This window comes from Eleutherodactylus coqui, chromosome 6 (assembly GCF_035609145.1).
Source record: "Eleutherodactylus coqui strain aEleCoq1 chromosome 6, aEleCoq1.hap1, whole genome shotgun sequence".
NCBI lineage: Eukaryota > Metazoa > Chordata > Amphibia > Anura > Eleutherodactylidae > Eleutherodactylus > Eleutherodactylus coqui.
Genome location: NC_089842.1, coordinates 14781952 through 14797148, shown reverse-complemented (window position 1 = coordinate 14797148; position 15197 = coordinate 14781952). Strand labels below are relative to the sequence as shown.

Sequence of the window (15197 nt, the reverse complement as noted above, 5' to 3'; positions counted from 1 at the left end):
CCATCCACAGGATCCCCTTTCGTTGGATGCTTTTCTCGATCACGCCATTCTTAATTTACTCTCCACACCGTTACATGAGAAAAACCCCACGTGTTTGGCAGTGAAATCCCGGCCCCGGCTAGTCTAGTGATTTTATGCTGCACGCCGGGGTCACAGGGAGAATTTCCATACCGGGAAGCTTAAAGGCCCCCTGCACACTGCAGAGTCACATCTCCATCCACATCCGCATAGCTGCTTGTTTTCTTTTTCTTCTGTACTGCGGATGGTCCGCACCGCGAGCCGTCGGACCTGCACAGAACAGATTTTTTTTTTTAAACTCCTGCTTTTTCCGCGTCATCGCCTGATGATGCAGAATTCACGACCTTTCCGCAATGTGATTGAGCAAGGGAAGCAGATCGGATGACTTCCATTGACTTCAATGGAAGCTGTCAGTGCAGAATTTGCACAAAAATGGAGCATGCTGGGATTTTTCCTCCACTTGCAGGAACCACAATTGGTTTCCACAAGCATGCAGGAAGAATCGATTTTCCCATAGCATGCTATGGGTGCAATTTGCTGCGGATCCACAGTGCAGACGCTCGCCATGAATTCCGCAGCAAATATCCGACTGTGGGCAGGAGGCCTAACCGTGAGAGGGCCGGGGGCCCTAACAAAGGGGCCGGGGGCCCTAACAAAGGGCCGGTCAGTTTCTGTGTTTAATCCTTTTCACTTACCTACCCGGTAGGACCGTCTTCATGATCCGACCCCTTCCTGGGTCTCTGAATGTAGTTTGGGGTTATAGATTGGGTCTCTATCCACCTGCGGAGACCCTACCCCACCCTGTGTCTCATACAGCCAGGTGGGTTGTATCTCACATACGGCTCTCTCATGCGTAAAGTCCTGAGGGCTGGATGGTTTCTATGTAAATCATTACCAGAAATCCCATGTAATGTAGCAGCACGGCCCCGGGGCCGGATCCACGTCCTGCAGCCAATGAGATCCTTTATCGCAGAGCCTAAAGCTGAAAGTGCCTGATACTACTACAGAAACAAACCAACACAATGCAAAGACCATTCTAAGCCAGTAATTAAAGTCTGCAGCACCAATCATGTGTAGATTATTAGTGCAAGGACTAATTATTGACCACACTAAATGGATCCTTTATTAGAGGCCCCGGCCCTTTTACGATCTGAGTGACTTCCAACAAGGCCCGGTCATCGATGCCAGACTAGCCGGGGCCAGGATGTCATTCCCAACCGCGTGGGGTTTTCCTGTGTAACGGTGCAGAGAGTAGACAGAGAATGTCGTAATCAATGAAAAGCATCCAACGAAAGGGGATCCTGTGGATGAAACAACTCATCACTGAAAGGGGTCGGAGGAGGATGTCAGGAATCGTTCTGATGATCAGGAGCTGCACAGTCAGCTGAATACAACCCTGTAGCTCCATCTAACGTGTCCGACTGCATAACTCGCCGTTCCTCCGCACGGATGGTATAACAGCAGGCGACCTGTTTCAGCGCCATTGTGTCTAAGAGAAACAGAAAGACTCCAGGGAGCAAAAGAGCGCAAAACAGAGTAGCGGAAAAACATTGTCTGATTCTGTTGCTCTGTGCTGATGGGAGGTCAGAATTCGGCGCAAGCAGCATGAACCAATGAGCCCTTCCTGTCAGCCGGTCAGAACATGTCAGCACCGCCATCTAATCTGCAGCAACTACAAGAGGCTTCTTGTCCGCAGGGGCCGATATTCCTGCAGGACAATTTCATCACTGACTAGAATCTACACCACGATGAACTGCGGCGGTTGTAAAGGCCAAAAGTAGTCCAACGCGCCACTAGATGTGGGGGGTGGGGCTGGGGGGGGGGGGCTAATAAAGGGGCATTCAGAGTGCAGCAGCCATGTTGTCAATTTATGCATGTTTTTCCAGGAGGAATAGCAGAGGAACAAGACAACACAGTTTAAGGCTATATTTACATGGATGATATTAATGTGCGCGCTCTGTGGAACTGCGTGATGCAAAGAACTCGCACGGTGAAATTACTCATTATTTTCACAAGCGGTTTGGGGCAATTCCGCTGCGAGATTCGTTGATTCTTTTCTATGAGAGCATGAAAAAAACGTATCACGTTCGCAGGTCATGTGATGCGTTTTTCAGCAACATGCAATTTTTTTCTCACGTGTGTGAGCAGCGCATTGTACAGATGCAAATCGCGCATTTTTAATGTGGAAATGAATTGCACAAACCTGGAGATCCCATCTACGAGTGCGCTATAGGTCTGATTGTGCGGGATGTATATCGCACTCGCCGTGTCCGCACAGCCTCACACGCAGGTGTTGTTTCACTTTCTAGATGGAGTTTGACAAATTAATCAAATGTCGAACTAAAAAACAAAAAAACACCTCAATAATGAGCAGAAACAAAGTTCTATTCATTCTGGTTGATGAATAAAATGGCAGGGCTGCAGTAAAGACCGACACACGGGCAGCATATTAGCGGGAGCTGTCGGGCTGGGGGGGGGGGGGGGGAATTCTACTTAACACCACAGATTTGTATTCATTCGTGGTTCGTGGAAAACTGGCGATGACTCCTGCGTAACGGCGGCCGCCGGAGAGGCCAATATACCTGCAAACAGAAGCCCCTCCTCCTTCCGCGCACTTCTTGTCGGTGTTTTAGCTTTTTGCATGGATACAACACAATTCCTGCGGATCGCGATGTCTTCCGTGGAAATAACTTGCGCCGCCTAAATATAACGGCTGCTGACCTCCTACTAAACGCCGTTTCTCGGACTCCTATAGCGCTGCGGAATATGTTGGCGCTATACAATTACAGATTATTATTAACCCCCCCCCCCCCCCCCCCCAATGAGGGGCTTCTGCCTCGCTGGACCACAATCAAAAAATTTAAAGTGCAAGCTCTTTTGCCAACCTGGCAAGAAAAATGCAATTCTCCAAGCGGGTGCCCTGCGTTACTAACGCTCCACCATATCGCCCAGAAATGGGTGTGGCTTCCCAGGTTACAATAACACATTGCGCCACTTGTGGCGGCATCGCATTAAACACACCAGGCCCCCCGAGGCGTGTTATGTGTGTATGCAGCATGTGTAGGCGTCACGCATGTTATGTGTAAATATGTCATATTAAAATTCAGCCGGTTACCGCTCGGAGAAGTGGCGCCGCGCTCATATATCGCCTTCCGATTTTGTATTTCTTGCCATCATCCCGCCATGATTTGTACACGAGGCTCTATGTGTCTTAAAGGGGAACTCCCATCCTATGGTATATTCACAGGACACGCTATGAATGTAGGATACATGCAGACTCCACCTCCGGGCTGCCCACCTAGCTCTGGACCGAGGGTCCCCAGCCTGGCTCTGTTCCTCTGGCCGCCATGTTCCGGCTAAGAAGGATGTCGGGGTTTCTCTTTGCTGCTCTGTACTTCCGGGTTGCTGCTGACCAGGTCATGTGACTGCTGCAGCCAATCACTGCCTATAGAAGATCATTGCTGGGATTGGCTGCAGCAGTCACATGACCTGGTCAGCAGCAACCAGAAAGGACAGAATGCTTGTGCAGCAAATATTTGGTAGAGGGGATCCCCTTTAAGGTGGCTTTAGGGGGGACAACTATCATCCAAATTGTCCCCCAATAGAGGGAAAGTCAGCGACTGTTTCTGTATAAACATGGCCACCGACCAGGGGAGGACTTAGAATTCGTTCACTAGTTGCTTCATTTCAGCTCACCCAAAAATAGTCACTGGTTGATTATTGTCATCTTCCAACGACCAGCCATCAACTTAGCGGGGAGGTGAGGCCTTGTTTGGCGTGCGACTCCCACAGCGCTCTGATTGGCTCTTGCCATTTTTTTAACATCCCGCCCTCCCATTTATCACTCATTGGTTCCCGATCCTCGCTGATCGTCTTCGAAGGAAACTGGTTGGTTAATGCTTCGTTCAGACCGCTCGCACCTATATGTGTTCAGCAGACTCGGCAACCAATGAGAGCGCGCTGGGGAGAAGGTGAAATGTACACCCGCCCAATAACCTCACCCTCCTTACTAATAACAACTTTAGATTATGGGATAACCCCTTTAAGAGAGGAGGCGTTGCCCATAGCAACCAATCGGATCACTGCTTTCATTTTCTAACCTCCTCTGGATTAACTAGAAGCTGAAATCTGATTGGTTGCCATGGAGCCCGGCGTACGATCCCTGTGTGAGGGTTGAATAAACTTTATTTATATGCATCTGGAGAACAAAAGACAAAACTGAATATTAGGGATGAGATTTGGTAAACGGAATAAAACCACAGAAACCGGACGGAAGAGGCGCAACGCCAAAATCCCTGCGGACCTCCACCATGATCACACCGGCGGCGCTGACCTCACCTCACCTTACAAGAGCAGTTCACGACCGCGACAAAAGTCTCCTCGCTCCGTACCGCGCGGCTGACAGCGTGTGCTTACACCAATATCTAGCCAAATGACCCCCATTACGCTGCACGCTTCCGTGGACCCCGGGGGGACACAGTGACATGTGCTGCACCACCGGTGACAACAGAGAGAGCAGTGGCTACCATAAGCCCCGTTGTGGCCACCATAAGCCCCCCGCGCTGTGTGCAGAGCGCTTCACTTCTCAGCAGCCGCATCCAACTCTACACAAAGGGGCTATGACAGAACAATGCTCCGTGTGAAGAGGGGGCTTCATCAGCTCGCCCCCCTGGCGCTGTCCCTTGTACTGACTATTGTGTAGCCCCCGTTACCAGGAGACGAGCCCCCTCTATTGTAGCACTGGGCGGGTGAGCACCAAGCGGGCACTTACCACCTCAGCCTTTGTTATACCCGGCTCTCCTGCCGCCCATCCTGCTCCGTCCTTGTGGCTGGCATGGACCCCGCACCTGCCAGTGTCAGACACAGCGCCGCCCGCCCTCCGCCACCTCCTGACTGTCAATGACAGCGAGGCGGCCCCTTCTATTCTCAGCATCCAGGGCGACCAATCACACCAACCGCCCCACCGGGGGCTGCCAGCAAGTAACACGGCTCAGGTTGCCCGGCCAGACGCCAGCGCTGTAGCCCCCCGAGCGCCACCCGTCCAACCAGCTGCTTCACGTCTCAAGGGATGGAGTGCAGTATGGTTCACCATATCACACGTTGGGCTTAGATACAGCAGCCTGTATCATACGACATGCTTAGATACAGCAAACTGTATCGTACGACAAGCTTAGATACAGCAGCCTATATCGCACACTGGGATTAGATATAACAGCACAACAGGCTGTATTACATGTTGGGCTTAGATACAGCAGCACAGCAGACTATCACATATTCAGCTTAGATACAGCAGCTCAGCACACTTAATTGTTGGGCTTAGATACAGCAGCTCAGCAGACACTGTCACATGTTGGGCTTAGATACAGCAGCTCAGCAGACTGTGTCACATGTTGGGCTTAGATACAGTAGCTCAGCAGCCTGTATCACATGTTGGGGTTAGATACTATAATGTGCTATACAGTCTGCTGAGTTGCTGTACTAGATATAGCGGTTAAGCAGACTGTATCACACATATAAGGATTAGATACAGCAGCTCAGCAGACTGCATCACATGACAGGCTTAGATACAGCAGCTCAGCAGACTGTATCACACATGCTAGGATTAGATACAGCAGTTCAGCGGACTGCATCACATGATGGGCTTAGATACAGCAGCTCAGCAGACAGTATCACACATCCTAAGAATAGATATAGCAGCTCAGCAGACTGTATCACACATGCTAGGATTAGATACAGCAGTTCAGCGGACTGCATCACATGATGGGCTTAGATACAACATCTCAGCAGACTGTATCACTCATAATAGGATTAGATACAGCAGACTGTATAACACATTCTAAGATTAGATACAGTGGTTCAGCAAACAGTTGACACCCTAAAAACCTCCAGGTGAGATTACATCCCAGAAAATGCCAGTGGTGCCCACAGCGGGCAGCGGGGGTCACAAGGTGATCACAAGGCAGATCCTCCAGGCAGAGATGTCCCATAATACAGCAGGAAAAGACACCAAGCCCTGGTGAGAATACAGCCTTAGATACAGGCAGTATCACACATCCCAGGATTAGATACAGCAGCCAGTATCGCACATCCCAAGATTAGATACAGCAGCCAGTATCACACATCCCAAGATTAGATACAGCAGCCAGTATCACACATCCCAAGATTAGATACAGCAGCCAGTATCACACATCCCAAGATTAGATACAGCAGCCAGTATCACACATCCCAAGATTAGATACAGCAGCCAGTATCACACATCCCAAGATTAGATACAACAGGCAGTATCACAAATGCCAGGATTAGGTACAGCAGGCAGTATCACACATCCCAAGATTAGATACAGCAGCCAGTATCACACATCCCACAATTAGGTACAGCAGGCAGTATCACACATGCCAGGATTAGGTACAGCAGGCAGTATCACACATCCCAGGATTGGGTACAGCAGGCAGTATCACACATCACAGGATTAGATACAGCAGACAGTATCACACATCACAGGATTGGGTACAGCAGGCAGTATCACACATCCCAGGCTTGGGTACAGCAGGCAGTATCACACATCCCAAGATTAGATACAGCAGGCAGTATCACACATCACAGGATTAGGTACAGCAGGCAGTATCACACATCACAGAATTAGGTACAGCAGGCAGTATCACACATCACAGAATTAGGTACAGCAGGCAGTATCACACATCACAGGATTGGGTACAGCAGGCAGTATCACACATCCCACAATTAGATACAGCAGACAGTATCACACATCCCAGGATTTGATACAGCAGGCAGTATCACACATCCCAGGATTGGGTACAGCAGGCAGTATCACACATCCCACAATTAGATACAGCAGACAGTATCACACATCACAGGATTAGGTACAGCAGGCAGTATCACACATCACAGAATTAGGTACAGCAGGCAGTATCACACATGCCAGGATTAGGTACAGCAGGCAGTATCACACATGCCAGGATTAGGTACAGCGGGCAGTATCACACATGCCAGGATTAGGTACAGCAGGCAGTATCACACATGCCAGGATTAGGTACAGCAGGCAGTATCACACATGCCAGGATTAGGTACAGCAGGCAGTATCACACATCACAGGATTAGGTACAGCAGGCAGTATCACACATCACAGGATTAGGTACAGCAGGCAGTATCACACATGCCAGGATTAGGTACAGCAGGCAGTATCACACATCCCAGATTTAGATACAGCAGACAGTATCACACATCATAGGATTGGGTACAGCAGGCAGTATCACACATCATAGGATTGGGTACAGCAGGCAGTATCACACATCACAGGATTAGGTACAGCAGGCAGTATCACACATCACAGGATTAGGTACAGCAGGCAGTATCACACATCCCTAGATTAGATACAGCAGACAGTATCACATAATCCAGGATTAGATACAGCAGACAGTATCACACATCACAGGATTAAATACATCAGGTAGTATCACACATCACAGGATTAGATACAGCAGGCAGTATCACACATCACAGGATTAGATACAGCAGACAGTATCACACATCCCTAGATTAGATACAGCAGACAGTATCACACAATCCAGGATTAGATACAGCAGACAGTATCACACATCACAGGATTAGGTGCAGCAGGCAGTATCACACATCACAGGCTTAGGTACAGCAGGCAGTATCACACATCACAGGATTAGATACATCAGGTAGTATCACACATCACAGGGTTACATACATCAGGTAGTATCACACATCACAGGGTTACATACATCAGGCAGTGTCACACATCACAGGATTGGTTACAGCAGGCAGTATCAAACATCACAGGATTGGGTACAGCAGGCAGTATCACACATCCCAGGATTGGGTACAGCAGGCAGTATCACACATCCCAGGATTGGGTACAGCAGGCAGTATCACACATCCCAGAGTTGGGTACAGCAGCCAGTATCACACATCACAAGATTAGATACAGCAGACCGTATCACACATCACAGGATTATATACAGCAGACAGTATCACACATCACAAGATTAGATACAGCAGACAGTATCACACATCACAGGATTAGATACAGCAGGCAGTATCACACATCACAGGATTAGATACAGCAGGCAGTATGACACATCACAGGATTAGGTACAGCAGGCAGTATGACACATCACAGGATTAGGTACAGCAGCGAGTATCACAAATCACAGGATTAGATACATCAGGTAGTATTGTACATCACAGGGTTAGATACAGCAGGCAGTATCGCAGGATTAGATACAGTAGGCAGTATCTCACATCACAGGATTAGATACAGTAGGCAGTATCACACATCACAGGATAAGATACAGCAAGCAGTATCACACATCACAGGATAAGATACAGCAGGCAGTATCGCAGATCACAGGATTGGGTACAGCAGCCAGTATCACACATGCCAGGATTAGGTACAGCAGGCAGTATCCCACATGCCAGGATTAGGTACAGCAGGCAGTATCCCACATGCCAGGATTAGGTACAGCAGGCAGTATCCCACATGCCAGGATTAGGTACAGCAGGCAGTATCCCACATGCCAGGATTAGGTACAGCAGGCAGTATCACACATGCCAGGATTAGGTACAGCAGGCAGTATCACACATGCCAGGATTAGGTACAGCAGGCAGTATCACACATGCCAGGATTAGGTACAGCAGGCAGTATCACACATCACAGGATTAGATACAGCAGACAGTATCACACATCCCTAGATTAGATACAGCAGACAGTATCACACAATCCAGGATTAGATACAGCAGGCAGTATGACACATCACAGGATTAGGTACAGCAGGCAGTATGACACATCACAGGATTAGGTACAGCAGCGAGTATCACAAATCACAGGATTAGATACATCAGGTAGTATTGTACATCACAGGGTTAGATACAGCAGGCAGTATCGCAGGATTAGATACAGTAGGCAGTATCTCACATCACAGGATTAGATACAGTAGGCAGTATCACACATCACAGGATAAGATACAGCAGGCAGTATCGCACATCACAGGATAAGATACAGCAGGCAGTATCGCAGATCACAGGATTGGGTACAGCAGCCAGTATCACACATGCCAGGATTAGGTTCAGCAGGCAGTATCACACATGCCAGGATTAGGTACAGCAGGCATTATCACACATGCCAGGATTAGGTACAGCAGGCAGTATCCCACATGCCAGGATTAGGTACAGCAGGCAGTATCACACATCACAGGATTAGATACAGCAGGCAGTATGACACATCACAGGATTAGGTACAGCAGGTAGTATCACACATCCCAGGATTGGGTACAGCAGGCAGTATCACACATCCCAGGATTGGGTACAGCAGGCAGTATCACACATCCCAGAGTTGGGTACAGCAGCCAGTATCACACATCACAAGATTAGATACAGCAGACCGTATCACACATCACAGGATTATATACAGCAGACAGTATCACACATCACAAGATTAGATACAGCAGACAGTATCACACATCACAGGATTAGATACAGCAGGCAGTATCACACATCACAGGATTAGATACAGCAGGCAGTATGACACATCACAGGATTAGGTACAGCAGGCAGTATGACACATCACAGGATTAGGTACAGCAGCGAGTATCAGAAATCACAGGATTAGATACATCAGGTAGTATTGTACATCACAGGGTTAGATACAGCAGGCAGTATCGCAGGATTAGATACAGTAGGCAGTATCTCACATCACAGGATTAGATACAGTAGGCAGTATCACACATCACAGGATAAGATACAGCAGGCAGTATCGCAGATCACAGGATTGGGTACAGCAGCCAGTATCACACATGCCAGGATTAGGTTCAGCAGGCAGTATCCCACATGCCAGGATTAGGTACAGCAGGCAGTATCCCACATGCCAGGATTAGGTACAGCAGGCAGTATCACACATGCCAGGATTAGGTACAGCAGGCAGTATCACACATGCCAGGATTAGGTACAGCAGGCAGTATCACACATGCCAGGATTAGGTACAGCAGGCAGTATCACACATGCCAGGATTAGGTACAGCAGGCAGTATCACACATCACAGGATTAGATACAGCAGACAGTATCACACATCCCTAGATTAGATACAGCAGACAGTATCACACAATCCAGGATTAGATACAGCAGACAGTATCACACATCCGAGGATTAAATACATCAGGCAGTATCACACATCACAGGATTAGATACAGCAGACAGTATCACACATCACAGGATTAGGTGCAGCAGGCAGTATCACACATCACAGGATTAGATACATCAGGTAGTATCACAGATCACAGGGTTACATACATCAGGCAGTGTCACACATCACAGGGTTACATACATCAGGTAGTATCACACATCACAGGATTAGATACAACAGACAGTATCACACATCACAGGATTGGTTACAGCAGGCAGTATCACACATCACAGGCTTAGGTACAGCAGGCAGTATCACACATCATAGGATTAGATACATCAGGTAGTATCACACATCACAGGGTTACATACAGCAGGCAGTATCACACAACCCAGGATTAGCAACAGCAGGCAGTGTCACACATCCCAGGATTAGATACAACAGACAGTATCACACATCACAGGATTAGGTACAGCAGGCAGTATCACACATCACAGGATTAGGTACAGCAGGCAGTATCACACATCACAGGATTAGGTACAGCAGGAAGTATCACACATCACAGGATTAGGTACAGCAGGAAGTATCACACATCACAGGATTAGGTACAGCAGGAAGTATCACACATCACAGGCTTAGGTACAGCAGGAAGTATCACACATCACAGGCTTAGGTACAGCAGGCAGTATCACACATCCCAGGATTTAGTACAGCAGGCAGTATCACACATCCCAGGATTGGGTACAGCAGGCAGTATCACACATCCCAGGATTGGGTACAGCAGGCAGTATCACACATCCCAGGATTGGGTACAGCAGGCAGTATCACACATCCCAGGATTGGGTACAGCAGGCAGTATCACACATCCCAGGATTGGGTACAGCAGGCAGTATCACACATCCCAGAGTTGGGTACAGCAGCCAGTATCACACATCCCAGAGTTGGGTACAGCAGCCAGTATCACACATCCCAGAGTTGGGTACAGCAGCCAGTATCACACATCACAAGATTAGATACAGCAGACAGTATCACACATCACAGGATTAGATACAGCAGACAGTATCACACATCACAAGATTAGATACAGCAGACAGTATCACACATCACAAGATTAGATACAGCAGACAGTATCACACATCACAGGATTAGATACAGCAGACAGTATCACACATCACAGGATTAGATACAGCAGGCAGTATGACACATCACAGGATTAGATACAGCAGGCAGTATGACACATCACAGGATTAGATACAGCAGGCAGTATGACACATCACAGGATTAGGTACATCAGGTAGTATTGTACATCACAGGATTACATACAGCAGGCAGTATCGCAGGATTAGATACAGTAGGCAGTATCTCACATCACAGGATTAGATACAGTAGGCAGTATCACACATCACAGGATAAGATACAGCAGGCAGTATCACACATCACAGGATAAGATACAGCAGGCAGTATCACACATCACAGGATAAGATACAGCAGGCAGTATCACACATCACAGGATTAGATACAGCAGGCAGTATCGCAGGATTAGATACAGTAGGCAGTATCGCACATCACAGGATAAGATACAGCAGGCAGTATCGCAGATCACAGGATTGGGTACAGCAGCCAGTATCACACATGCCAGGATTAGGTACAGCAGGCAGTATCACACATGCCAGGATTAGGTACAGCAGGCAGTATCACACATGCCAGGATTAGGTACAGCAGACAGTATCACACATGCCAGGATTGGGTACAGCAGGCAGTATCACACATGCCAGGATTAGGTACAGCAGGCAGTATCACACATGCCAGGATTAGGTACAGCAGGCAGTATCACACATGCCAGGATTAGGTACAGCAGGCAGTATCACACATGCCAGGATTAGGTACAGCAGGCAGTATCACACATGCCAGGATTGGGTACAGCAGGCAGTATCACACATGCCAGGATTGGGTACAGCAGGCAGTATCACACATCACAGGATTGGGTACAGCAGGCAGTATCACACATCACAGGACGGTATCATACTTGAAAGTGTTAGATATGCAACTCAGCAGATAGTAGCACACATAATGGGTTTAGATACAGAAGCTCAGCAGTCAGTATCACACATGATAGAATTAGATTCAGCAGGCAGTATTACACATAACAGGACGGTCTTCTACATGAAAGTGTTAGATACACCACTCAGCAGATAGTAGCACACATATGATGGGCTTAGATACAAAAGCTCAACAGACAGTATTACACATGATAAGATTAGACAAAGCAGGCAGTACCAGATCACAGGATTAGATACAGCAGGCAGTACCAGATCACAGGATTAGATACAGCAGGCAGTACCAGATCACAGGATTAGATACAGCAGGCAGTACCAGATCACAGGATTAGATACAGCAGGCAGTATCACACATAACAGGATTAGATACAGCAGGGAGTATCACACATCACAGAATTAGGTACAGCAGGCAGTATCACATATGACAGGATTAGATACAGAGTCTCGGCAGAGAGTATCACACATTACAGGATTAGATACAGCGGTTCGGCAGACAGTATCACACATAAAAGGATTAGATACAGAAGCTCAGCAGACAGTATCACACATGATAGGATTATATACAGAGGCCTGGCAGAGAGTATCACACATGACAGGATTAGATACAGAGGCTCGGCAGGCAGTATCACAGGATTAGATACAGCAAAAAGTATCACACATAACAGGACAGTATTATACATGAAAGTGTTAGATACGCAACTCAGCAGATAGTAGCGCAGATGATAGGCTTAGATGCAGAAGCTCAACAGACAGTATCACACATGATAGGATTAGACACAGCAGGCAGTATCACAGATTACAGGTTTAGATACAGCAGGCAGCATCACACATCACAGAATGGTATCATACACGAAAGTGTTAGATACGCAACTCAGTGGATAGTAGTACACATGATACAGAAGCTCATTAGACATCACACATAACAGAATTGGATACAGGGGCTCAGCAGACAGTATCACGCATTAGAGGTTTAGATACAGCAGGCAGTATTACGCATCACAGGATTACATACAGTAGGCAGTATCACACATCAGAGGTTTAGATACAGCAGGCAGTATCAAACATCACAGGATCAGATACAGCAGGCAGTATCACAGGATTATATACAGCAGGAAATATCACACATCACGGGATTAGATACAGACGGCAATATCACATATCACAGGACGGTATCATACATGAAAGCGTTAGATACAGAAGCTCAGCAGTCAGTATCACACATTAGGATTAGATACAGCGGCTCGGCAGAGTATCACACATGACAGGATTAAATACAGCGGTTCGGCAGACAGTATCACACATGATAGGATTAAATACAGCGGTTCGGCAGACAGTATCACACATGACAGGATTGAATACAGAGGCTCAGCAGACAGTATCACACATGATAGGATTAGATACAGATGCTCAGCAGACAGTATCACACATGATAGGATTAGATACCGATGCTCAGCAGACAGTATCACACATGATAGGATTAGATACCGATGCTCAGCAGACAGTAGCACACAATACGATTAGATACAGAAGCACGGCAGAGAGTATCATACACGACAGGATTAGATACAGAGGCTCGGCAGAGAGTATCACACACGACAGGATTAGATACAGAGGCTCGGCAGAGAGTATCACACACGACAGGATTAGATACAGAGGCTCGGCAGAGAGTATCACACATGACAGGATTAGATACAGAGGCTCGGCAGAGAGTATCACACATGACAGGATTAGATACAGAGGCTCGGCAGAGAGTATCACACATGACAGGATTAGATACAGAGGCTCGGCAGAGAGTATCACACATGACAGGATTAGATACAGAGGCTCGGCAGAGAGTATCACACATGACAGGATTAGATACAGAGGCTCGGCAGAGAGTATCACACATGACAGGATTAGATACAGAGGCTCGGCAGAGAGTATCACACATGACAGGATTAGATACAGAGGCCTGGCAGAGAGTATCACACATGACAGGATTAGATACAGAGGCTCGGCAGAGAGTATCACACATGACAGGATTAGATACAGAGGCTCGGCAGAGAGTATCACACATGACAGGATTAGATACAGAGGCTCGGCAGACAGTATCACAAGGCAGGCTCAGGACTCCTGCTCCGCTGGCAGGTATGATGTCCCCTCTTTCTGCTGCCCTCTATGGTGACAGTGATCACATGTGTCAAAACCAGAGAGACGCAAGATATACAGAAAGAGGCGCCGAGCAGCGTCCATGCTGATATAGACAGTACTCACCCCCATAGCGCCACTCATACTACATGACAGCTCCATATCCTGTCGCTATCTGTACCGCTGACCCCCCAACAGACCCCTGTGGCCCCACCATGCCAGCAGCCAACCACTTACCGTCCTGATGTATAACCGCAGGTTTCCACCGGCCGCACAATCCACAGATACCAGAACTGATGAGTCCTAATCTATTACCTGACTACACAGGACAAGACCGGGCAGGCAATGACAGCCGCAGCACAAGCAGAGCGCCTGCCACCACCTGGACTGCTGCAACAGAGGCGGAACTCAGCTGTGAACAGCTCAGAGCATTTACTCACCTGTCAGCGGGAGCTGCTTACCAAACATCACAATATAAAATAAGGAAATGCCAACAGGGGGGGGGCAGTATTATAGTAGTTATATTCTTGTACATAGGGGGCAGTATTATAGTAGTTATATTCTTGTACATAGGGAGCAGTATTATAGTAGTTATATACTTGTACATAGGGGCAGTATTATAGTAGTTATATTCTTGTACATAGAGAGCAGTATTATAGTAGTTATATTCTTGTACATAGGGGACAGTATTATAGTAGTTATATTCTTGTACATAGGGGGCAGTATTATAGTAGTTATATTCTTGTACATAGGAGCAGTATTATAGTAGTTATATTCTTGTACATAGGGGGCAGTATTATAGTAGTTATATTCTTGTACATAGGGGGCAG

At 47.5% G+C, this 15197-nt stretch overlaps 1 protein-coding gene across 3 annotated transcripts in view; it reads right to left on the bottom strand.

Annotated features, from left to right (window-relative positions):
• Positions 1–14827, bottom strand: part of ARHGEF10L (Rho guanine nucleotide exchange factor 10 like) — a 93463-nt gene extending 78636 nt beyond the window's left edge. Inside the window, exon 1 of one of the 3 annotated variants that reach the window (XM_066606346.1) lies at positions 14808–14827. The gene's annotated coding sequence lies outside the window, so the exon portion shown is untranslated. Of the gene's footprint in view, positions 1–4789; positions 4890–14604; positions 14758–14807 lie in introns of those variants that run through there. The other 2 variants (XM_066606344.1, XM_066606345.1) reach the window with 2 other exon arrangements.
• Positions 14828–15197: the final 370 nt, after the last annotated feature.